The 24,707-nt window shown below is 43.1% G+C and overlaps 2 long non-coding RNA genes across 2 annotated transcripts in view; both read left to right on the top strand.

The window, feature by feature from the left end:
* Nucleotides 1-1,269: 1,269 nt before the first annotated feature.
* The window catches only part of LOC309689207, a 57,397-nt gene continuing 33,959 nt past the window's right edge, over nucleotides 1,270-24,707 (top strand). The window contains exons 1-2 of the long non-coding RNA XR_014271306.1: nucleotides 1,270-1,535; nucleotides 2,111-2,300. This is a non-coding gene — a long non-coding RNA (uncharacterized lncRNA). The remainder of the gene's footprint in view (nucleotides 1,536-2,110; nucleotides 2,301-24,707) is intronic.
* On the top strand, nucleotides 11,350-23,484 carry LOC309689208. Its single transcript, XR_014271307.1, has 3 exons — nucleotides 11,350-11,563; nucleotides 19,922-20,026; nucleotides 22,968-23,484. It is a non-coding gene; the product is annotated as an uncharacterized lncRNA (long non-coding RNA).

Here is a 24,707-nt window from a genome sequence, read left to right as displayed (position 1 = left end):
AATCTACATGTTAGAAATTCCTTTTAAGAATCACATCCCGAGGCAAGTAAGTGTACGAGGCATCCAGTGGAAACAAATCCTTGTGTGCAAATCGGGGGATTGGCGCTGATTCCCTCCCAAAGCTCGGAGATATTATCCGCGCTTAAAAACATCAGCATTTCTCGTCTTCTCACTCATCGGTCTGATTCTGCAGTCCGACTGCCGGGATGTAAGGTTTCACACACTGCAGCCCTGCAGAAACAAAGAAAAATACTCCTATAATCAAGTAAAACTTGAGATTTCGTAAAGTAAACTCTTGTCCTTCCCCGAGGAATACACAAAGTAAATCAAGACTTTCATAATTTATGCTTTGTGATGATTGTTATTCTCATTTATTCAAAGACTGAATTATTGGCTTTGTCTTCTTTATCCACAATCAGTCATCTGATGTGTTTCGGTCGGAGATTCATAATTATTTTCTTGTTTGCTTTTGATTTCATTGTCAATCTGTCAGCTTTCTCAAACACCATGTGCTTCTCATTTTAAAGGCCGACAATAGTTGCAATCATTTTTATTGTTCTCGCTGTCACACATCGAACATTTGTGTAGGCTGATACTGTACTTTTAAGGAAGTCCATATAAATAAATAGTCACTTTTTAAAGGAACTGTTTGTTTTCAGTCTTGACAGAAAATGCCAAGCCAGACCAATGAGGTCAGATTTTCTCATACGCAGATTAACCTTAGAAACTGTGCACAGAACACACAGTATCACGTAAGAGTCTATTAAGTCTTCAAAACACGCAAACCTCAAACAGGGGAAAAGTTGACATAGTTGTCCATGTCCCACTATTGTAAATGCTGTGTGTGAGTGTGTGTGTGGTTTGTATGGTGATGGGCCAGGTCCCCAAACCGATATAGCCATCTAATTTATAAACAAAGATGGACTGCCAACACGTTGATACCAAGTCAGGCCTTCCCAGTGACCACAACTCATCTCCAATGTGTCACTTTTCCAGCGTCACTGGTGTGAATGGTCCTTTGGCCTAGCTTAGCATCCAACAGCAGCTAACTCAGCTAGCTAGCAGCCGACTGAGTGAAGTTACAGAGCGAGTGGAAACGTTTCTGTTTGTCTTTGAAACATTCTCATCATTCTCCTATATTCTGCACTGTCTGTGCGAATAAATGCATCATGTAAACGATTTCTGAGACAAATAGGTGAAACTACACGGTTTAGCCTTTGTTAGCGTAGTCTTCCACTTTGCTGTGTCATAGTTTTTGTCACGGCGGCAGATGCGTGGAGTTATAGAGAAGTGGGCCCAAACGCAGACAATGTGGATGGTATAACAGAAAACGAGCCTTTATTGGTGGCTGAACGAGCTGAAACCTGGAACCAGAGCTGAAGAGAAACACCGGGGATGATACACAGACGATCCGACGAGGACTAAAGGGAAACACACACTATCGAGGAAAGGGCAGGGAGCACCGCTGAGACTAATCAGACAAGACCGGGAGGAAGCAAAACAGACTGCACTGGCACAGGATACGGATTGCCAAAGTAAATCAGGAAATACATGAACGTAGCGCCTAGGACACTAGACGTAACACAAGGAGCACACGGTTGGCACGATGGCAAAACCTTGCAACAGTACCAAAGAGTAACTGAGGAAACTAGAACCATGAAAGACAAAAACATAAAAACACCATGAAGTCATATAAGAAAACAAAAAGACTCCAGTATGAGAGTATGAGAGTGCACAGGCCCAACATAAACACCCAAATCGCTCTGATTTCAGTTTGTCGCTGATTAGCTTTGGTCGATTTGATGGAGCTACAGGGTTCATATTTTCCTCAGCCAGACTCACAGATCTGATTTTTGCATCTGTTGTGGTCACGGAAACGTTGTTGAGACTCGGACGATAAAGGGCGTTAAGCTTTATTAGTAGAAACATCCACCTAATGAGTCACTGACGTTAGATTTTTGGCGAGGTTTTGCGTAACCGAAATCATAAAGCTTATGCAAATCTGAATCAACCCATTTTTTATTTAGACATGAAGAGAAGCAGGAAATGTGATGTTTTCGAACTCCCCTCACGCTGATATTTCTTTCTGTCTCTTTTCTTGGCTTTTCAGACCGTTGGAGAAATCTAACTTCGGTTCCACGAAGAAAAGACTACGAGATCAAACAAGAAATAAAAACTGTATTCCCATCTTCCTATCACAGCCAGCAACACAGCAGGCACCCCAGGATAAAAAGGAGAAGCTTCTGGATGAAGCTGTGCAAGCTGTCAAGATCCAGTCATTCCAAATGAAGCAATGCCCGGTAAGAGGATTTTGGTTTATGGGAATATCATCGTGGTTGGGATATTTGTTTGAAAACTGCTGCTTCTTCCAAATGATGTCCCTGGGGACGTATTTACTCATTGATAAAACTTGTTTTTTAAAGGCAATAATCAATAGAGGTGGGCAGGTGACTGGCTGAGCCATTCGAGCAGCTTTATTTTCTTTCTGTAAAACCAGCTGAGTTTCCTGGGCTGTGTATTCAGGATCATTATTGTCTTGTTGAAACATCCACCCTCATCTTCATCCACCTGGTAGATGGCAGCAGATTTGTATCAAGCATGTCTCGGTACATTTTTCCATCCATTCTTCATTCAAATATATGAAGCGTGTCCATGCCGTATGCTGAGAAACAGCTCCACATCATGATGCTCCCACACGCAGCTTCACCGTTGGTGTTTTGGGCTCATATGCAGAGCCTTTGACCTCCAAACCTGGTGATTAATATGGCATCCATAGGGTCTATATTCTCCCAGTATTTCACAGGCTTCACTAAATATTGTTTAGCAAACTTTAAACGCCCTTCAATGTGCTTTTTCTGCCACAGTGGAGTGTTGAGTGGGGTTTGTGCATACAGGCCTGAGAGCATTACTTATTGTTTTCTTTGAAACAATTGTACCTGGTGATTCCAGGTCCTTCTGCAGCTCTCCACAAGTGCTCCTCCTCTGATAATTCATTTCTGTCTGAAATCTAGTGTGGAGCCTGTTTGTGGTGAAATGAACCTCAGTGCTCACTGGATCCTTCAGCAGTTCTTTGGTAACCGATGCCATCAGTATGTTTCACATCAGAAAGGTTGTGAAGGTCTTGAGAGCTCAGTGGTTTTGCTCATCAGGAGATGTTTCTTGTGTGACACCTTCGTAATGAGACACCTTTTTATAAGCGATCAGTTGGGACTGAACCAGCTGATATTAATTTGCTGTAAGTGTGAAGCTTGTTTTCTAATTACTGACAGATTTCAGCTGGTGTCATGACTTTCCTGTTTTTGTGTGATGGTGACTGTACGTAGGGGGGCTGTGCATTTGACCTTGAGCTTCAGTGTTAGTGACCAACGTTATAGCTGACATTGAAAAAAGTTAAAGAAACTGTATAGCGTGTCTTATGAAAGGCGATAAAGAGGGACAGAGAGCTGCACAACGTTTTATTTTTTCAACAAGTTGTCCTACGATGTCACACTGATGCCATAACAAGCTGACGTCAGCATGTTGTCATTAAAAACATCGTAAAACATCAACGTTTTAGTACGGCCCGTGCTTCAAATATATAAAAGCGACGTTCCTGACCGCCTCTCTCTGCCGTCCTGCAGCAGCTGGGATGCTATTTGTCCCCAACCGGATCCCGACCTTCAAGCAACCATGGGTGGGGATGCACACAACCAGAGGGTTAAAGGCAACAAGATTAAGAAGTCTATTGTACAGTTGCAGTAATTTTGGTTAAGCCATTGTCTCCATTCACAGTTGTCTGTAGTGTGACTGTAACACAAACTAAAGTAGCTCACTAGGGTGGATCATTACGTGCTTTACAAATCAGGCCTGAATCTCTCAGGCCCCCATTTGACCCTGAACTGGATACGCATTTAAGAAAACCGATATATTGGGATACTAAGTCATGGTAAAGATGATATTATTTGCCATCTTGACCTTGACATGTACATCAGCCAATCATAAGAGTTGCTATGACAGCGCAGGTACTGATGTCATCGGGGAAATCTCTTGTTTAGAAACTCTTAAATGTTAGACAGAAACACACACACACTTGGGGTGGGAGGTAAAAACCACCTCTATCAAAATGTTTCACTGTGTGAATTCTTTTAAAGATGATATATCAATAGGAAAATCCAGCCTGACAGCTGTGTGTTGTGAAATAACTCTTTGGAGCAAAGTCAGTGCCATGTAGTACTGAGACTGAATTAACTGGAGGCTGACAAGCAAGTTATAAATACTCCCATGTTGTAGATGCATGCGTGGTTTTATTATTGCTGCCTCCCTCTGTGTGGCTCACTCACTTTGCATTTATGCCTCTGTGCTTGTTTGGGCTTCCTTACTATACCATTCGGGGATTCCTTTGGTTTTGCAGTTCCAATGTCCACAAGCTATTAAAAATGATAAGAAACAAACCACTTTACTCTTTTTCTCTATCTCATTGGGAAATAACTCCACCTCTCTTGGACCCACAGTAAGTCACGGCTACATCTCTGCTCAGGGGTATCGGCAGATGACAGAAAATGGTCAAATATGATGAATCGAATGAGGTTTTGCAAACTGTTTTTCCTTGGACGCGGTTTCTAATCCTCTATTTTCACCCAACAGTGTGATTAGTCACGACTGTTTATTTGTTGAACAGGTGAAAAACAGAATATAGGGCGAGTCTGCCTGTAATTTAAACAAAATATATATATAACATGTATGTTTTGAGTGTTGGTTTCATACTGACCCTGAAGACTTTTATTAAAATTTGAAAACGAGCACGCCCCAAAAACTGTAAAATGAAACTCCCAAGTGCTGCCCTCTAAAAATACATGTGCAGCTCTTGTCGTTTCCTGAACGGTTCAGAAGGGCTGCCTGTTCCACCAACTTGGTTTAATTACGCTGATGTGAGAAGCCAGCGAGAGCTTGTTAAGCCTCTCTGATTGTTCTCCTCCGGAGTCCTTCCCCTATCTCTCCCCCGACGATGACACTGCCCAGCATCACACCGGCTCAATTATCCGTGAAATATTCTCCCACATGTGTCCTCTGATGATGCATTATAGTGAGAATGACTCTCTGGTTGTGCTTTTTAGCTGTGCGACGATCCCACAGTGTGCAAATATAAAACAGAAGAAGGAAGACCTGCGTGTGAGATTTGAGCGTCTTTTTCTTACCTTTAATTATCCAGCTGATGTTACTTATGGCTGCTTGTTTTTGGTCTTTCTCTCTCTCCTTCTGTGGAGCAGATTGGCGAGTTGCTGGTCACGGTTGCTATGACAACAGCAGGAGCACCGGCGACTGGTGTTAAGTTTGCTTTTCATGGTATAGATTGGGCCCATTGTTCTATTTATCTACAAAAAGGGGTCGGTGTGTTGGACAATAGAAACGTGGCGTAAAAATAAGCTGTGAGCTGCGATGTGAATGGCATCTGAAGAAATTTGAAGAGATCCAGCTTTTTGTTATTCAGTGCCAGAACCACAATGTGATAGCAAAACTCCAGCCTCATCTTTAATTCATGTTTTACCACTTCACAAAAAAAATACACCCAGCTTTTCCAAAACAATCCAGCTCTACAAAAGCCCTGCATGTGTGTTCGAACTAAACCTGCTTCCTTGCTTGAATCAGGACAGGGAAGAAAAAAACAAGTAACAAGAAAGGAGCGGAGCTGCAAACGCTGTCAGGTGACCGAGGTTTTTCATCAAAGGGAGCGCTGTAACTGCCAGTGGCAATCATGCATGGAGCCTCTCCGGAGCCTGTAGGTGGTTGTCAGCGCCGGGACGAGAACATCGCGGCTCATTCGTCTCCCGGTTGCTCGGATCGTCTCTGCAAACTGGGCCGCATTGCTGGGCACCGACGCAGACATGCAGGATCACTTCAGCTTGGGGACAAAGAATCATTTGCAGTACAGAGACACACTGCTAAGGTTGAACATACGGCAGAAAATATAAACTTGCACATGCTCACACTGTACACTCATTATCGCAAGTTTATGTTTAACTGAGTCCAAAGCAGTTGTTTGGTTAGAGGAGGGGGACGAATCCAGCATCCAGTGATTGATTACAGTATTTGGTCATGCACGCGGAAAAAGAACTGGCATATGTATAATAGCACTATTCTAGTCTCACAGGCAGCTTGAAGCTTCATTGACCTCACATCTGGACCTAAGGCAAACTTTGAAACACCAGTTAACCTACCGTGCACGTCTTTGGGCTTTGGAGGGAAGCAGGGCGCTAAAGCCCCAGGTGGTGCTAACCTCTGCACCGCTGTGCTGCTGATGCACAAGATGGAGATTGAATACATTAGATGCTTTGTCACTGAGCCTAAATAAACACCGTAAAATCTAAAAGTAAATTTAATATTTTCTGTCATTTACAGATATTGTCATTTAAAATCTAGGAGAAACGGCAGTTGTGCAGCTTTCCAGTCCTCAAAATAAGCCCCCAGAGGTACAAAGGTACAGAGCTGTGGAGACCGGGCTTAGTGCAGCTGAACAAAGCATCCGTGTTACGGTCTGCATTGCTTTCCATGTTTTTGCTCTTTTCTAATTATTGTTTCCATGTTCCACAAATTTATGGGTGAACAGGCTATTGCACAATCCGTTCCAGGAAACGCTGCTGCATAATGTTTGTTTTTAACCGCTGTCACCACAACGTAATGACTGTTACCGCACTTATATGCTCATTTAGAGCTGCAAGGTGTCCTTTATTGCAACGATTTAGGTCCCTCAGCTTGTCAGTCTTGTCCAAATGCAGAATAGATTTTGTTTTGTATTCATCTTCACAGTAGTGTTGATGTCATTCATATTAGGACAGTGTTCTGCCACCTAAAACTCAAACATGTGGTAAAACACACTGTGGCCGTTCTTCACTTCTGCTTTCACTCAAAATATTACAGCGGTGAAGTGTGAGTCTCTGTGTGCTACCTTCTCATCTCCATGTAAACTTGATATGCAGTCGGAGCACTCAGCATGTGTGGGAATGCATATGAAGGGATGCAGTCGCTGTGGGAGATTTTTGGCTCTCGACTCCAGACTGAAAGAAGAAAATCACTCTAAAATAACTTTGAGGGGAAGACTGCAAAGGTTCATCCAAGTGGCAACCAGTGCAGCTGAATGTTAAAGCCAAATGTGGATGAAACTTAATACTGCACCAAACAATATTTCTTATATTATCAGTCAATCGATAATTGTGTTTGATGTGAAGGAGAGCTCTCTGGTTCCCACGCAGCTGTTTCGCTCCTCTCAGCTCTCTCTCGTAGTCTCTTAGGTCAGGCTAGCTGCTCAGCACAGGGGAGCATGCTATGGAGCCACACATTTCCTGTGAGAGTTGGTAAAAATGGCACTTATCTATATATCTATCTATATATGTTAAACTACTACAAGACTCACTCACATACGGGTGCTTTTGTTCTATGCCAAAGAGTTTTTAGAGACATCAACTCGAGGTTCATTTTCTCACCCAGTGATAATTTGACTTGTCGGTTGAGGGAGGTTATGATGAACTCCCCTGCTCTACTTCCTGAGCCACGACCATCACAGCTCTATTCTGGTGGAGACCAAAACAGAGCTAAAGGGAGACTGAACTGTGAACCGTTTATAGTCTGGTATGTACAGTATTTTAGAGGATTGATTCATCTCAGCAGTGTTTTTAGGGAATTTGTCTAAATAAAACATGCTCTTATTTTGAAAAGGAATCTATGGAATATACTGTTCAAAAACATTTTTATCAGTTTTTTTAACAAATGCGAGCGCTTCGATTGCTCTAAGAATGCTTTTTACTTAATAATGTGATTTATGATCAATGCAGCTCAACAATTCACTCCACAGTTGTTTTGTATGAAGTGTTTTCATCATGTTGTGGAGTACATCTGCGCCCAAATGACCAAAAATCCATTAATGCCACATTAAACTGCAATTTCTTTAATGTCCTCAGCTTAAATGTAATAGCTTACTTATTCCTGAAAGGGATTGTTTGATCAAGGGCACATTTACACTTCCATTAGCTGATGTCTTTAGCCACTCTGGTGCAGTTTCAAACAATCTGAAACTGTTGCCTAATTATACATCCAGCAGCATAAGGAGCAACATTAAAATTTATTCTGAATCATGTTTATGGCCAAAACTATTTTCTCTTTCCTTTCGGCTCCATATTCCTTTGGGTCTTTACTGCTAAATGCTGCACTAAGTTGGGTGATTATTGATTGTCTGCTGTTTGCTATCAGGCTAGTTTTTGTTGTTTCTTTATTCATGGAGCATCTGCTGCTAAAAACCTGACGAGTAAAGCAGCGAGAGTGAAGACAAACAACAAAGCTGTGAGCGTCAAAACCAAAATTATTAGCTGAAAGATGCTAAAAAGCATTTGACAGCTGAGAGGAGCTTTACAGTCAGGTGGAAAGCTCTGCATTTCCCATTACACGCAGTCACTTTTCTATTCTGTCACTGATATAAAAGTTTCAAAAGTGCAACTTTAATAAGAATATTTTCTCTGGCTATGTGCTTTGATTAGCTCGTGTTCCTTCTGTGGTATTTCCTGCTTTGTCATCTCATTTCACCTCCGCGCAGCCCTGCCTCTGCTCTATAGTCCAAATTTTAATTTTGGATGAGCGTCACGAGCACAAATGTGTGGCTGAGGAGGAGAGACGGAGATCAATCCGAGCTGAGGGAACCGAGGCCAAAATCTGGAAAGCAATTCCTGCCGGTCAGGCCAGAGTTGGAGGAAGTAAAAAGCAGGCAACCCAGAAGGTCACAGCTTTTGTTGAAACTGTTGAAATGACATCTATTACCAGGGATCTGGAACACATTACCTTTTGTGCTCCGGGTAATAAACTCGGTTTAGCCGTAGATACGTTTCCGCTGTTTTCCTGCCCATCATGTCGGTCACATTCAAACTTTCAGTAACCTTGGCTTTGCCATGGGAGCTCATCATTAAAACCAGGTTCACGTGGAGCGGCGTGAGACTGTCGGATTCATCCGGTGTTACGTTAAGATGAGACGTGCGTGTGATGACATTTGGCTTAATCGAGGAGCTCCGGCTCACTTCTACATCTGAGAGGGAGAGGAGGGCGAATGTGAGGTGCTTTGTTTGCTTTGATGAATCATCTTTTTCCTAGATTAAATACGTATCTGTCTCCAAAAGTGTAATTGACAGCGAGCAAGAGCATTTGAACTGTACCACCGGCCTCACTCTGCCACACTAATAAGCTACATTTCAGCTTTGATGTGCAAGTGTGTCACCTCCTGAGGAGAGCAGCAGAGGGAGGGGACGCACCTTCCCTCTCTCCCTTTTTCCAACTCCTCCACTCACAGATATTATCAGAGTATCTGTGAGACGCCATCTGAAGTGGGATACACACACACACACACACAGTTCTGTACATCAAATTATTAATCACCATAACAAGGAATCGTCAGCAGCGCCCACAAACTGGCACAACAGAAAGTGGCGGTTCTGACTGTGGCTAAAGGAGCGATATCCATAATTAACTGATTGCAGAGATGCCACATGGGACGGGCAGCCTTCCTGACAAATTGCAGAGCATAAAGTGAAGATCAATAGGATGGAAGGAATAAAAGTCACCCCGGAAAATTCATTTTTTTAGTCCGTCACAATGTTCCCGTCTGTGTGTGTCCATCAGTCTTTTCACGTCCCGCCTCTTTGTCATCCTCCCTCATTAGCATGCCTTTTAACGGCGACATATAAATGACATTTAAACATAAATCACAAACATTAACATTTATAAACATGAGGGTTTTATGATGGCTCGGTAATGAGGTTGTTATAAATCCCTAGGCCACAGTTCACAGTGCCAGCAGACGCATAAACTGCAAAGTGCACTTTAACAAGGGCGCAATGTGGTGTCTCGCCACCTCGCTGTCCCAAAAGTCATTGACGTCACTGGATGACTGATTTATGGGCTCGTGCTGCAGGTGACACACATATGCATATATTCATATAATGCACATAATGAACCCAGATGTGCAGATTCAGGCTCAGATCCTTCTGAGAAGCCTTAGGCTCGGTGGGTTCTGGGGGAAACGTCTTGTTTGGCTCGGGCCTTTCTGTCTGGAATTTGCATGTCTGTCTGTGTCTGTGTGGGTTTCCTCTCAAAATCAGACATGCTGATTCAGCTAATGGGACGTAGGTGTGGATGTGAGACCGGTGGCCTGTACGGTGTGTACCCCATCTCTCACCCTATGACAGCAGGGGAGGTTTTCTTAAGCGGTTAGGAAAATGAATGGATGGGTTTTCCAGCAGAAGGCATCGGTGTTAACCACAAAGCATGTCTCGCAGCCATTTCAATGCCAGAGCATTTGAAGGTCATAGATCTGTTCCCCCACACTTGTGTTTTATGAATGTGGCATGAACACTGTGCGCACTGAAAAAGTCAGGACCGCAAAGAGCCTCGAAAAACCCGAGGATGTCCCCGAACAACATAACCCTTAATCGAAAATCAGTGACCAAGTTGGGAGTTTCACATCCAACTAATCTGCCTTATCTGGATACATGTGACGAGCACACTTAGAAGCCCTGTCTTTATATTTTTGAATACCTGAGATGAGATGGACCCTTTTTGTCAAAAACGATTTCTCAAGTCACGATTAGATCAATGCTGACAATCCTGAACAACAAAGACGGAAAAATCCACAAAGAGTCCGAATGAAAAAAAGTCAGAGACACTGACGTGCACTTAGCCACCGATAAATAAGTAAATACATAAAGGATGAAGTTCAAATGATGTGGTGACACTACAAAATAACAAAATATTATTTGTAAGGACTGAGATGACATCAGATTATTCGAAAGTCTCCTTTATTTGAAGGGAGGTTTGTCTCGGACTGTTACACACTTTACTTTGAGCGATGTTTGTTCATCTACATTTTTATTTTTTGTTGCCATTATTCCCTCCCCATGTGATCAGAGTGTGATAGATCCCTGCGCTTTAAATTAAAAAACAGACGACCCCACACCTGATTGTCATTCCACTGACTGAAGAAAGTGGAAAATCAGAAATTAATCAGAAAATCGGGTTCTTTCAATCCTGCCAAATGCTGCTAATCCTCCAGGCTTACGCACACCCACAGATGTGCAACGGTTGATCCTCTTCCTCAATAAATAAATTAATGACCCAGGTGTTATATTTTATTTCACCTTTAATTCAATTCTCTTTCTCTGCTTTTGGGAGAAATTCTGATGATGTTTCACAATGATGCATAATGTTAGCAAATCTCAAAGATAGATAGATAGTAGGGGTGCAACGATATTCGTATCGATATTGAACCGTTCGATACAGTGCTTTCGGTTCGGTACGCATATGTATGGAACAATACAACATTTGTAATTTATTTTATCAACTTTCCTTCTGACGATGCTGTCTGTGTTGAGCGCTCAGTGGATCTGCGCTCGACAGTGCAGCCTAGGCGGAGTAGTCGAACGCAGATTCACTGAGCGCAGCACAAGCTAGCAGACAGAAGCTAAGCTCTCCTTACAACATGGACCTCCCCCACCCTCATTCAGATCTGGTCTTTGGAATTATTTTGGTTTTCATGTGACGTATGACCCTGAAGGTAAGCGAGTCATGGACTAAAGTAAAACAGTATGTTGGATGTGCCACGCAATGCTCAATTACATGGGTGGGAACTAGTGTGTTAGCGCAGTTAGCTCGTTAACGTGTTGGCCGTCCAGCCCCACGCACGGGGCGATCCGCGGTAGCTCGTTAACGGAGATTTGCCGTGTTGTGGCGTTAAGGTCATTTCAGATTAACGCTGACAGCACTAGTGGGAACACAACGAATATGACTGCACATTTACTCCGACATCATCCTAGTGCAAAGACAAGTGGAAGCAGACAAAACAACAAGTACGCATGCTACAAACTTTACCCGAGTCATTTAGACAGCCGTTAGCACAGGATTCTCCTTATGGGGACCTGATATGTTTAATATGCTGCTGAGAATATAGCCCAGAAGAAGCGTATAGTATAGCTTTTATTTTGAAAGAGACATTTCTCTGTAATAAACTCTCTTTTCCAAAGATGAGTGATTTCTCCATCAGATATTTATTATTTTATTACTTTGTTGTTTCAGCAACATTAAATTTAAAAACTGTACTTTTGAGTTAAAATATATATTTATAATTTTAATAAATGACAAATTAAAAAGGCATGAACATTTTTTTTTGTATCGAAAAAATATCGAACCGTGAATTTTGTGTATCGTTGCACCCCTGATAGATAGATAGATAGATAGATAGATAGATAGATAGATAGATAGATAGATAGATAGATAGATAGATAGATAGATAGATAGATAGATAGATAGATAGATAGATAGATAGCACTTTGGTACATTTAAGGATAAGTGCTGTAAGAAAGAATCAACGACTACAAAAACAACAGCAATAAAGTGCAGCTTGAATGATGCTTGTACAAGGAAAGCCATTACGGAGTGGGTCAATAGTGTAGGACAAGCAGCCTGCGTATTAAACTGATCATGACATCAAGCTAAAGACAGAAAAGGCCTCTGAAGACTTCCTTTTGGCAGCACTTTATTCATCTGCAGCAGAGCCTTTTCATTAGGCACTGGACATAATAGATGATCCATTGATTCTTTCGCTCTGTGTCACTCCGTCTATACCAGCGCCGTCAAAGACTCTGCAACATTTCTGAGTTTTCGACTGTGGCGAGCGATCAAAAACAAACATTAATCTTGATTATAGTCCACTCTGAGACATGAGAACAAGATCGTTTTTGTCTATTCATCATGCCGCCTCCTCTCTTAGAACCAGAGAACCGGGCCTCGGCTCCTTCTAAGCATTCAGTTCAGATTCTGTTTTCATGTGAAGGGTTAAAGGCAAGCGGAGAGGAGAAAGGAAAAAGGAGAAGATGCAATGAAATTTTGCCACCACCTATTTTCTTGAGTCGTGGCTGCACCTCAACAGTTTTGAGGATGTAATTTTTTACAGCTATGTGCTTCTGTGTGAACTCCCCGAGGAGGCAATAGTGGGCTTGTAATGTACCAGTTTACAGCAAGTGTCAGAGGCGCCGGTGAGGTCGGCTGCCGTCACGACTGCTCCGACCACTTTTTCTTTGTCTTTGTTTTTTAAGTTAGTTTTCAGCGTTTCTAAATCGGCAAAATCATCACCATTGGGTACATTAGGTATGACAGTGACACTCTTGTTTCTATTGGTTTACAATGTACTCACAATTCGAAGTTTTTAACTCCGGATCCGAGCTGGCCGAGTGAGATCTCGAGGGAGAACAAAGGGAAGCGGCGGCGGCCTAGAGGGAAGCGAGCCGGCGTCAGGAACAGGCTGAGAGCTCGTGCACACCGCACACCTCTGCCTAGCATCCTGCTCTCCAACGTCCAGTCACTGGAGAACAAGCTTGACGACCTCAGGGCCAGGATAAAGTTCCAGAGAGACATTCGGGACTGCAATCTCCTCTGCTTCACCGAGACATGGCTGAACCCAGCGGTGCCGGACCACGCCATCCAGCCGGCCGAGTTCTTCTCGGTTCACCGCATGGACAGGACACGGGACTCGGGGAAGTCAAGGGGAGGCGGCGTGTGTTTAATGGTGAACAACAACTGGTGCAACAGTGCGAACGTTGTTCCTCTCACACGCTCCTGCACACCAAATCTGGAACTACTGTCCATCATGTGTCGTCCTTTTTATCTACCTCGGGAATTTACATCGGTCATTATAAGTGCCGTTTATATTCCACCACAAGCGGACACGGTCACCGCCTTATGCGAGCTGCATGAGGCACTCACACAGCACCAGACACAACACCGGGACGCTGCGCTTATTGTGACGGGGGACTTTAATAGCGCCAACCTCAAACGCGCAGCGCCGAACTTTTATCAACACATCACCTGCCCCACCAGGGGTGAAAGGACACTGGACCACTGCTACACTACGGTCAAGGACGGCTACAAGGCACAACCCCGCCCTCCGTTTGGCAAATCTGATCACGCCGCCATCTTCCTCATGCCAAAATACAAACAAAGGCTGAAACAGGAAGTTCCGGTTCAGAGGAAGGTCGCGTGCTGGACGGATCAATCAGTGGCCGCGTTACAGGACGCACTCGATGACGCAGACTGGGGCATGTTCAGAAACAGCTCCGACGATGACGTCAACGTGTTTACGGAAGCGGTTGTGGGATTCATCGGGAAACTAGCGGATGATACCGTGGAGACAAAGACTATCACAACGTTTCCCAACCAGAAGCCGTGGGTGGATAAAACCATCCGCGACGCTCTGAGATCCCGCACCGCTGCCTACAACACGGGACTCATGACGGGGGACATGGACCCGTACAAAGCCGCGTCATATAACGTGCGGAGGGCGGTGAAAGAGGCGAAGCAGCGCTACGGGAGGAAACTAGAGTCACAACTCCAACAGAGTGACTCTAGGAGCCTGTGGCGGGGACTAAGGACAATAACGGACTATAAAGCACCAACAACCGGTATGACGAACGCGGCCGTGACTCTGGCAGACGAGCTGAACACTTTCTATGCTCGCTTCGAGGCTGCAGCTAAGGACTCCAACAATGCTAGTGTTAGCGGCGCTAACGGCTGCAGACAGGAAGATACTGCCAGCACCGGAAACGTGCTCGTCATCTCCGAGCATGAAGTAAGGAGAGCCTTCAAGAGAGTGAACACCAGGAAAGCAGCAGGACCAGACGGCATCCCAGGTCGTATCCTAAGAGACTGCGCATACCAGCTAGCTCCTGTGTTCACTGAGATATTCAACATCTCTTTATCTCAGTCGGTGATCCCCACATGCTTCAAAGAGTCCATCATTGTTCCTGTCCCGAAGAAACCCCACCCTGCTTCTCTCAATGACTATCGCCCTGTAGCCCTCACCTCAGTAGTGATGAAGTGCTTTGAACGCCTGGTCAGAGACTTCATCATTTCTTCACTACCAGACACACTGGACCCACTACAGTTCGCTTACCGTCCAAATCGTTCCACAGACGATGCCATCTCTCATCTCCTCCACACATCACTCACTCACTTGGACACTAGAAGGGGGAATTATGTTAAAATGCTCTTCATAGACTACAGCTCTGCATTTAACACCATAATTCCCTCCACACTCACCACCAAGCTGGAGCATCTGGGACTCAGCTCATCTATGTGTCTGTGGATCTCCAACTTCCTAACTGGCAGACCACAGGCAGTAAGGATGGGCGGACATGTCTCAGCCTCCACCACTCTCAGCACTGGAGCCCCCCAGGGGTGTGTTCTGAGCCCCCTGCTGTACTCTTTGTACACATATGACTGCGTGGCCACTACCAGCTCCACCACCATCATCAAGTTTGCTGACGACACCGTCGTGGTGGGCCTGATCTCTGATAACAACGAGACGGCCTACCTGAAGGAGATTAGGAATCTGGAGAACTGGTGCCAGAGGAACAACCTCCTTCTAAACATCAGTAAGACAAAGGAGCTGATAGTGGACTTCAGCACTAAGCAGGAGAGGAACTACCAGACCCCCGTCATCAACGAGTGCCCAGTGGAGAGAGTGGACAGCTTCAAATACCTCGGAGTTCACATCACGCAGGACCTGTCATGGTCCTGTCACATCAACACCGTGGTGAAAAAGGCCCGACAGCGTCTCTACCACCTCAGACGCTTGAGAGACTTCCAACTGCCCTCCAAGGTGCTCAGGAACTTTTACTCGTGCACCATAGAGAGCATCCTGGCGGGAAACATCTTAACCTGGTTCGGGAACAGCACCATGCAGGACAGACGAGCTCTACAGAGGGTTGTGCGGTCAGCTGAGCGCACCATCCGCTCCGAGCTCCCTGACCTGCACTCAATCTACAGCAGGCAGTGCTGGACCAAGGCCAGGAAGATCGTGAAGGACCTCAGCCATCCCAACAACAGACTGTTCTCTCTGCTGAGGTCAGGAAAGCGATTCCGCTCCCTGAAGACCAACACAGAGAGACTGAGGAGGAGCTTCTTCCCGCAGGCGATACGGTCTCTCAATCACACCACCACACAGTACTGACCCACACATATGGTTCTTACACACACACTGGACTTTCTGGACTTTGGTTTTGCACAACACTGGTCACTATATTCTTCATTTCCGGTTAATACTTGTACAGCTGCTGTTATTGTGTATATATTTATTTATATTTAGATTTCTTCATACATTCTTATATAGTTCTATATTGTGTATTTTGTTGTACAGTTATTTTATTTTCAACTTTAATTTATATATTTTATCTTATTCTTCCCAGTTAAATTTACCCTTCATTCTAATTTGTGTTGTACAGTTATTTCATTTTTAACCTTAATTTATATTTTATTCCTTCCTAGTTAAATTTACCCTTTTTAATTTTTCATATTTATTTCCTATCTTATTCATAGCCTTTTCCTTTTTTGTTTTCTTTAGGTCACGAGCAGTTGTCCAAGCATTTCACTACATATCGTACTGTGTATGACTGTGTACGTGACAAATAAAATTTGAATTTGAATTTGAAGTACTGAGTGATGCAAGTCTTTATGGTTATATTACCTGTAGATGTTATTTAACTGCAACCACAGCGTCTAAGTGTTGGAGGAAAAGCAGATAGGTCTGGCCCGAGTTCGCCTTACAAACGATGCACGTTGAAGACTCAATTAGAGCTCAAAGAGGCAGCATTCACCGTTGCTAGGTGCTAAATGTTAGCAATCAAGCAAACATAGGACAAAATATATGATGAACAAAAGAACATTTAAATTCATACAAGTATATATAGATATACATTTAAAAAGTGTGTGACATTTAGCTAAAGCTACAGTAAAAACATTACTAGTGAGGTCCTCATGCTTAACTCCAAAGCCAAACTTCATGCTGCACAGCCCACACCAGCTGCCTGAAGGGCCGATGTCAGGTGGGTGTGAAATGCACTGCTGGTGGTATGAAAAGCACAAAAGCAGATGGATGACACGTCAATACTTCTGTGAAAGTAGCTCCAACTGGCTCAGTGTACCTGCCAGTGGCTCACCCCCCACAACCAGCCGAGTCCAATGTTTCACTGAGCACTTACAGTGTCATGAAGAAGAAAAAGAAGAAGAAGAAGAAGACATGTTTGTAACTCAACAACTGCAGAAGAAAAAAGCACTGATGAAAGAAGACAGGGGCGTGTCCAGATGGACGGCATGGGGTGGCACCGCCCCTCCCCACTCATTTAAGTGCAACAGTAAAGTGATATGCACAGTAATGAGTCTATCATTATAATCAGTGCATTAAGTCTAGTTTGTTGCTAAAATGTATGCCTTTAACTTTTAAGGGATCTTAACACTTGTTTTGCCAGTTTGTCAAACAGCCAATAAAGAGAAAATCATTTCAGAATTCAATTTTTTTATCACTATGCCTTGTTCATGGTCCACCGTGCTGATTGGTGGTGTGGTGTACTTTTTGTCCAAAATGTGCACCGTAACTCATTATGCAGGTACAAAGACTTCTCTTTGCATCAGAGTGGTTCGGTGATAGCTGCCAGTGCGTACAGCAAAAGGATAATGTGGATAGAAAATCATTCAATCTTATTAAGTTTCCACTCGCTCTCTAATGGCCACTTGAAGTTGGTTCTAAAAGCTCCCATGTTAAAAAGTCCAACTTAACAGCATTAAAAGGGATGTTTGCAGCCTGGTACATGAAGCAGTTTCAGTCTCTGTAGCTAGTTAACCCCTTTATAACCACTTTAACACAACTCACCTGTTTAAAATGCATTAAGACTTAAGTCACGCATTATTTGAGATGTGGCCACTTTAAGTGAAAGGGACTTACAGTGGCCTTGTTTGTGCTGTCGGTGCCTTTTGGAGCATTGTTTGTGCTCACTATAATAACTTGGTTTACTCCAGGTACTCTCAGCCTGTGTATGAAATTAAAATTGCTGTGTTATTCTTATATCTTTTCATATTTTGCATCTTATTGGCTGGTGTTCCTGAGTGAGTGATGCACCCATACGGTTTCGGTTCATGAATAAACTTGAAACCAAGCTGCCTATTACCAGCTGATAAATTAGCACTTCACACTCCAGTCATGTGCCGGACATTTCTGGCTCCAAGCATACATAACATAGCATAACAGTCATACTGTGTGACTTATATATATAGCTCTACCCATATGGAAAAGATACATATAAATCTTATAAAGTTTGTATCTGTCTTGTGTGAAAACAGATATAAGATCCCTTGAAAAATTCTATAAATGAAACTTGTATGTTTTGGATACTTCCTAAAACAATATATGAAAGTAACGAGAAAGTGGCCACTTTCATGAGTAATCATATCAGCCTTATGATTCACTGTATGAAGTAGGTCACATCTGATGCAAGTCTTTTATAAGTGTTTTCCATATGTGTATATCCCAACACATTTCCCCTCAGGGTGCTTTATATTGTAAGTAGGTACCCAACAATAATACAGAGAAAGCCCAGTAATAATAACACAACCCCCTATGAGCAGCACTTTGGTGACAGTGGGAAGGAAAAACTCCCTTTTAACAGGAAGAAACCTCCAGCAGAACCGGGCTCAGGGAGGGGCGGGGCCATCTTTTATATAATGTGTATGATTACTAACTTCAGACCCAGCCCAGCTGTTTCCCTGCTTTAGTTAGTCATACTCAGCTAACTGGCTTTAGACTGAGAAAGGTGTGTTGTTTAAAAATAAGACACAATATATAAACATATTAACATAACATAAAAAAACGTTTGTGTAAACAACAGGCCGTTACACCATCAACATGTTCAAAATGTCATACAGGTTCAGTTCTTAAATTGTGAAACTGTCAGATTTGTTTTCGTCCTTGTAGCAAAAATGTACATCAAATTACAAAATACAAAACAAACAAAAACAAATGACTAACCAGCTTTTGTTTAATCAGCTGTAGAGAACAGGTCAATCCAAACTGAGCGAAAACATTTTTCATGGTGATGTATAAGTAATGATTTCTAAGTCACTGAGTGTAAGCGATGTTAAATTATGATAGGACTGTGTGTTTAATGACAGTGCAGTAACTCTCATTAACATCTGACATCTGTCTGCATATTAACAACTCATTTAGTCTAAGGAGTTAAAGACACCTAACCGGCAATGAGACATAAAATAATACACGCCGAGTAGTTGAGATTTCTAGATTGTTACAAGAAATTCTTGATTACTTTGTGATATATGGCTTACTATTAATTACCCGTCAAGTAAAGTAGAGCGATGGATTAGCAGACCTTTCTTTCTTTCTTTTTTTTGGTCATAATTCAAGACAAACAGAAAGGAGACAAATGATTTGATTTACCAGAGTTCAGTTAATATTCACATCCATAAACCTTCTGAGGTATCGTCCATAATGTTAAAATGAACGTAGAAAGCTATTGGCATAATTACAGCCATATTAACATTATTAATTAAAATGTGTTGGGTTTTTTTAATTGTCTGAACCCACCATAAATCAGAATAGCTGTAACAGATGTGATAACAGAGCATGTAGCAGTTCACCAGTTAGCGTTAGCCGCTCGTTTGGCATACAGATGTGAATATTAATGTAAACATGCTCTGCATTGACAATGTTGTGTTTGTGTTGCTTTTTTGTTTGTGTTACTCGTGTATTAATTACGCAACGGGGGGCGAAATTAATTATTCAGCATTTATCTTATCTGGAAACCTATACGCAGTGTATAAACTCACATACGGACTTGATTGTGTAGCTTTTGATTTTGTTCTTTTGTTTAATTTGATTGCTTCTCCTGATTCGTTTCCAGCTGGGTCTGCATCTCCTAAACACTCTGATCTTTGTCCCGCTGGTTTGTGTTCTTTTCACTGCTTTTTAATTGGATGGCGGCCATTTTTTTTTCATTGCGTTCCACGATGCTTTTAATGCGCTGCTGTTTGTCCTTGAAGACATTCACTGCATGTTTTTGCTCTGCAAGTTTAGAGTCGCAGCACAGCACATGAAGACTGTCTGTTGGAGATGTTCACGTTTGCAGAGCATTGTTTCCTGTAATCCTGTAAATCTTCACTGATTGCTGCTATCGTTCAGGTAGGTGGTTGGGTCATGTGTATGTATGTTGTGTGTATATATGTGTGTGTGTGCATGAATGTGTCTAGTAGCCCCGCAGCAATTTCACCCCACGTTAGATGTGATGGATCAGCCACACGCTGCCACACACCTTAGAGCTGCAGGTGTAAAAAACAGTCAACACATGTATCAAGGAGCCACAGAGAGCAGCGTGATTCTGCAGGGCTGATGCAAGACGACAAGGGAATAATAATGAAACACAGCTGCTGTTTTGCCACTGACCTGGATTGATACAGTACAAAGAGAGACACAGACGAGCTCAATCCTCCAACACAGCTGGTTCTCCGCTGAAACAAGCTGCCTCTAATCCCATTTGTCAACTGCAAAGATGCGCTTCGATTTTAGGGTCGTGGTGCCCAACAGCAAATTCAAACGCGTCTAAATGGCAGCCGTCACCACTCGGGATGGCTTTCCAGATGCGCGTGTTTTCGCGTGTAAGCCCAGACGTATAGGTCAGCACAGTTTACGAGCGATGTGCTTTGGACTGTCAGCGTAGCTTACTGTAATAAGACATCACAAGCATGTGCACGGCGCATACAAACATGAGTTTATCCCCTTTCTGCCACAGAGGCCTCAACATTAAAAGGGGCTCGATCGCTCACTGTACATCTCTGCCTTTGTGCGTGAAGGCAGCATAAATAATACACATGATCAGTTTCCTTATTGTTTGTCTTTGATGCAGCAGCAGCCTCCTTCTGTCAACCTGGCTTCTCTGCCTCGTCTTTGTTGGCTTTGATGCACATTTAACGAGGTTGTACTCAGTCGTTCGGCATGTTAAGTGGATGCCACTGTGCGCTGTATACTCAGTGGATTGTGCGAGTGAGTCTTGTGTACTGGGGGACCGCTGGGTTTTGTTGTTGATGTGTCTCTGTCCTGGCAGTGGCAAACAATACCACAGATCTGTGTGAAGAAGGAGTCCAGGGTGCCTCTTTTGTGAGAGCTTCACCCTGAAACAGAATTTTATAAACAAGCTAGTTTTAGTTGTTGCAAACTGAAATTAGGCGCTAATCTGTGATCGACGCGCTGCCTTTTTTCCTCTGCAGAGACAGATTAAAGCTTTGGCTCTTGTTTGCTTGCTGGGCCTGTTTACACTGTCCAAGTTCTTTTAAAGCCTCTCGCGTTTTGTGCAGATCCCCCCTTTAATGTGTTTTCCCTGGCTGAGACTGTGGCACAGAAAGCACACAGATGATAACTGATGATAGGAGCGTGAGTCATTCCATGACCTTCCAAGCATTCAACTCATTTGACTTTGATGTGTAAAGTAGACCAATGAATGGAGCAGCGGCTGCGCTTTAATTTTGGTCTAAATTACAAACTCGAATGAGTAAAGCGTTAAGTGAACAAAAGCAAGGTGCAAGGGGCCCACTCATTTTCCCGTGACACAACAGTGCCACCTACTGGTGTCTACGTGTGACTATGTGTAATTGTGAGTCCTAGGAAGCGTTTGATTTTCTTCCTTTCACGTTTTTTCTCTAATGTTTGTTCATGAGTGTCTCAATGCTTCTGTCTGTGCGCTAAAACTCCACTTTACAAAGTTTTGAAAGCATGTAACGCTCTGTGTTGTGAGCACTCACTGCTTTCTTTGTGTTTTTCACCCTGAAAAAATCTGAAGTGCTTAAAGAAAATTCCCCCTGATTGAAATCGAGAATCTGTGAATATGTGCACATGCAGTATCTGCACAGCGTGAGTTCAAAGGTCAAGTGAACTCTAATAGATTGATTAGAAATAGGATGCACAGATGGGGATGGGAGCACGCTGATTGATTGACAGCCTTTAATTGTGCAAACAGACGGCGCTGCCTTTTCATGAGACCTTCGATTTCATCATATTCTGAGGCACACGTGGGTTTGTGTCGAAGCATTAGTGTGTTTGCACATTTAAAAGCTTAATTAATCAGCGCCCTGCTGTTCCCTCTATCCTCTCTAACTTTGCTATCTGTAAGCCGAGCTAATATAACTGGACTTTGGTGGACGATGACTTTTTTCCTTCTTTTTTGTTGTAGTTTTGCCTCGATTACACGATCAACATGTGATCGAAGAGCAGACTTCCAGCTCTAATTCCAGGGGTTTAACAGAAGTATTGCTTTCAATAAAACACTTTCATCCCTATAGACAGATTTAAATCCACAATCTCTTCTTTTCACCAAGATTTCCAAGAGCTGGACACCACGGAAAGGAGGGAGCGACTTTTAAGGAAAAGTCACGTGACATAAATAAGGAAACTCTGAAGTTGAGCTTCGTAGGTGTTCACGTTTCACCTGAAATATAATGGAGTGATACTATTATTAACTGTAACCTCTGAACATCAGTGAATTTCTGATTGCAAGTTCAAAAATAAACCCATAACTGAAAGTCCAAAGAAGGCAGGAAATCACGAGGAGTACTGGGAGATGTGTTCGTAGTCGAGCAGCCAGTGACAGCCAAATGCCTTCCTGTAACTTTCACTTGCAGTGCTGTTGCTAGGCTGCCTAAATTGGCCTGTTGTTTCCTCATCCGTCAATGTTACTGTAACAAGAGCAACGCATGCAAATCATTGCCTGGAGCAAGCAGAATACAGTTTTCCTCTTATCTCTCTTCACTGGTCCCCAGATTCCTGGTAAATGAGATTAAATCATCACGAATCAACAGTCTTCACAGCCTGAATCTTATTATGTAATGATTGAAAACCTATGAAATCCCTTGATGCTGTCTCCATCAGGGAAATGTCTTATCAGGCACCAAGCTTCACTCCCTGTGCTTCAGATGTGTGCTACTTTTGTCAGCCAAACACAGTCACTGAAATGTCATTTATTCCACATGCTGATCTTTTCCCTCTCAAAATCAATACTGCACACTGTGCTTAATTCAAAGAGGCAATACAAATGTTTTTGTCTTAACGCATAAATCGCTTTCCTCACCAACAGACCACATGAGGCTTCAGCACTGTGTGAGGAGGTGGTATCAGGTGCTCTCTTCCTTCCTCTTTACCTTCAGTTATGTCACCACTAACTGCCACCTCCAGAGCTTCTCAGAGGATGCAGGCTTCGTTGGACGTGGACCTGAGGCGAAACGATCTTGAGCATAGGAAGGTTATCACACACTCACTCTCATCTGGTGTAACTCGACAGCCTGCACATCAGCACCAGCGTATCAAAACAAGATGTTGGTTGATTTCTGGAGAAAGCCAAGCTCATCGGTGCGCTCGGTCTCGGCTTCCTCCACAGAATTTCTCCACAGGTTGGACTGGTGCAAATTGCCAGGTGATAACAGATAACACTCGTGCTCTGCTCAAGAAAGGCCAAAGTTGGCTCCCTCTGCTGGACAGGCTGAGCTCTTCTGAGGTGTGCAGGACAGTACTGAAGAGCTTTCATGACGTAGGTCCTTCATCTCCTCAGACTGTATAATACCCACACAGGATAAAGGTGTTTAAAAAATGCATGTGTGTTATCATCACTCTCACTGTGCTGTATGTACATATTGTTTTACTTTATTTTACATTTTATAGAAACCATCTGTACATAGTTTAGTATTGTGGCCATTGTGCACTATTTGTACTTTATATCTCTCATTCACTGCTTCTTCCTCCTCCTCGTGCTCCTGTAACAAGGGAATTTCCCCAGTGTGAGATTAAATAAAGTCTATTTGATGTGATAGACATAGAAATAAACATTAATCACACAGTGTTTCAGGTATAGAGTAATTACACCATCAGCTGTTGGTTGATTTCCTGCTAGCCTTGCTCTGACTCTACAATAATAAACGGGTTCTTATGTCGCACTTTTCTATGCTGGTTGAGCTTCAAACCCTTCGGTGCAACATGCCTCGTTCACACTTAGATTAATGTAACAGAGAGCAACTCTGGGTTCTTTATTTTGCCCAACGATACTTTGGCATGCCAGGAAGTGAACCACCAACCTTCCAGTCAGAGGATGGCCAGCTCTACCTCCTACTGAATTTCCCGGAGGATAAAGTTTCATCTAATCTATCTAATCTGAACCACAGGCAATGACCAGCAGATCACAGGCATCCAGTATCTTTTGTTGATGTCATATGAATATGATGTGATATCCAAAGTGCGATTTACCTCTGAGAAACGCTCCTCCTCTCCTCGTATTACTGACCTGCTGCCAATTAACCTTTTAAAGCTACGATAATTAATTAGATTTGCAAATCATTGCATTCTGATATTATTATTATTAAGTCACAGACATTTAATCCCATATTATATTAGATATTAGAGAATAATCCCACACTGGGAAAATCCACGTTACAGTAGTTCACCGGTCAGGAAGAAAAGGGGAATTTGGGCTCTAGTTGTTGTCTGCGTGTCTTGGGCGGCTCTGCTTTAGTGTTTCTTTGAAATAGTTGAAAATAGCTGCCTGCCTAATATAGAGAACAACATTGGTATTCTTGATACAGTGCACTGGGCTGCTGGGACACGCTGGGTCCTGATATTGCATGTACTGCAGATAAGAATAGTTAGACACGTACCACTCACCTAAATGTTATTGCAAACCAATCTGTCTCCATGGCAAAAGCACTCCTGGTGGCAGTGGCCTTTCCCTTTTTCATCAACAGCATGCACTCTAATATATATACAACAAAAACCAAGGCAGCTCCAGGGATGTCAGTGTGATCGAGCATCATTGGCAGAGGACGTCTGA

Source organism: Aulonocara stuartgranti (genome assembly GCF_965226115.1).
Source record: "Aulonocara stuartgranti genome assembly, chromosome: 15".
In the NCBI taxonomy this organism is placed as follows: Eukaryota; Metazoa; Chordata; class Actinopteri; order Cichliformes; family Cichlidae; genus Aulonocara; species Aulonocara stuartgranti.
This window is presented reverse-complemented; position numbering and strand designations above follow the sequence as displayed.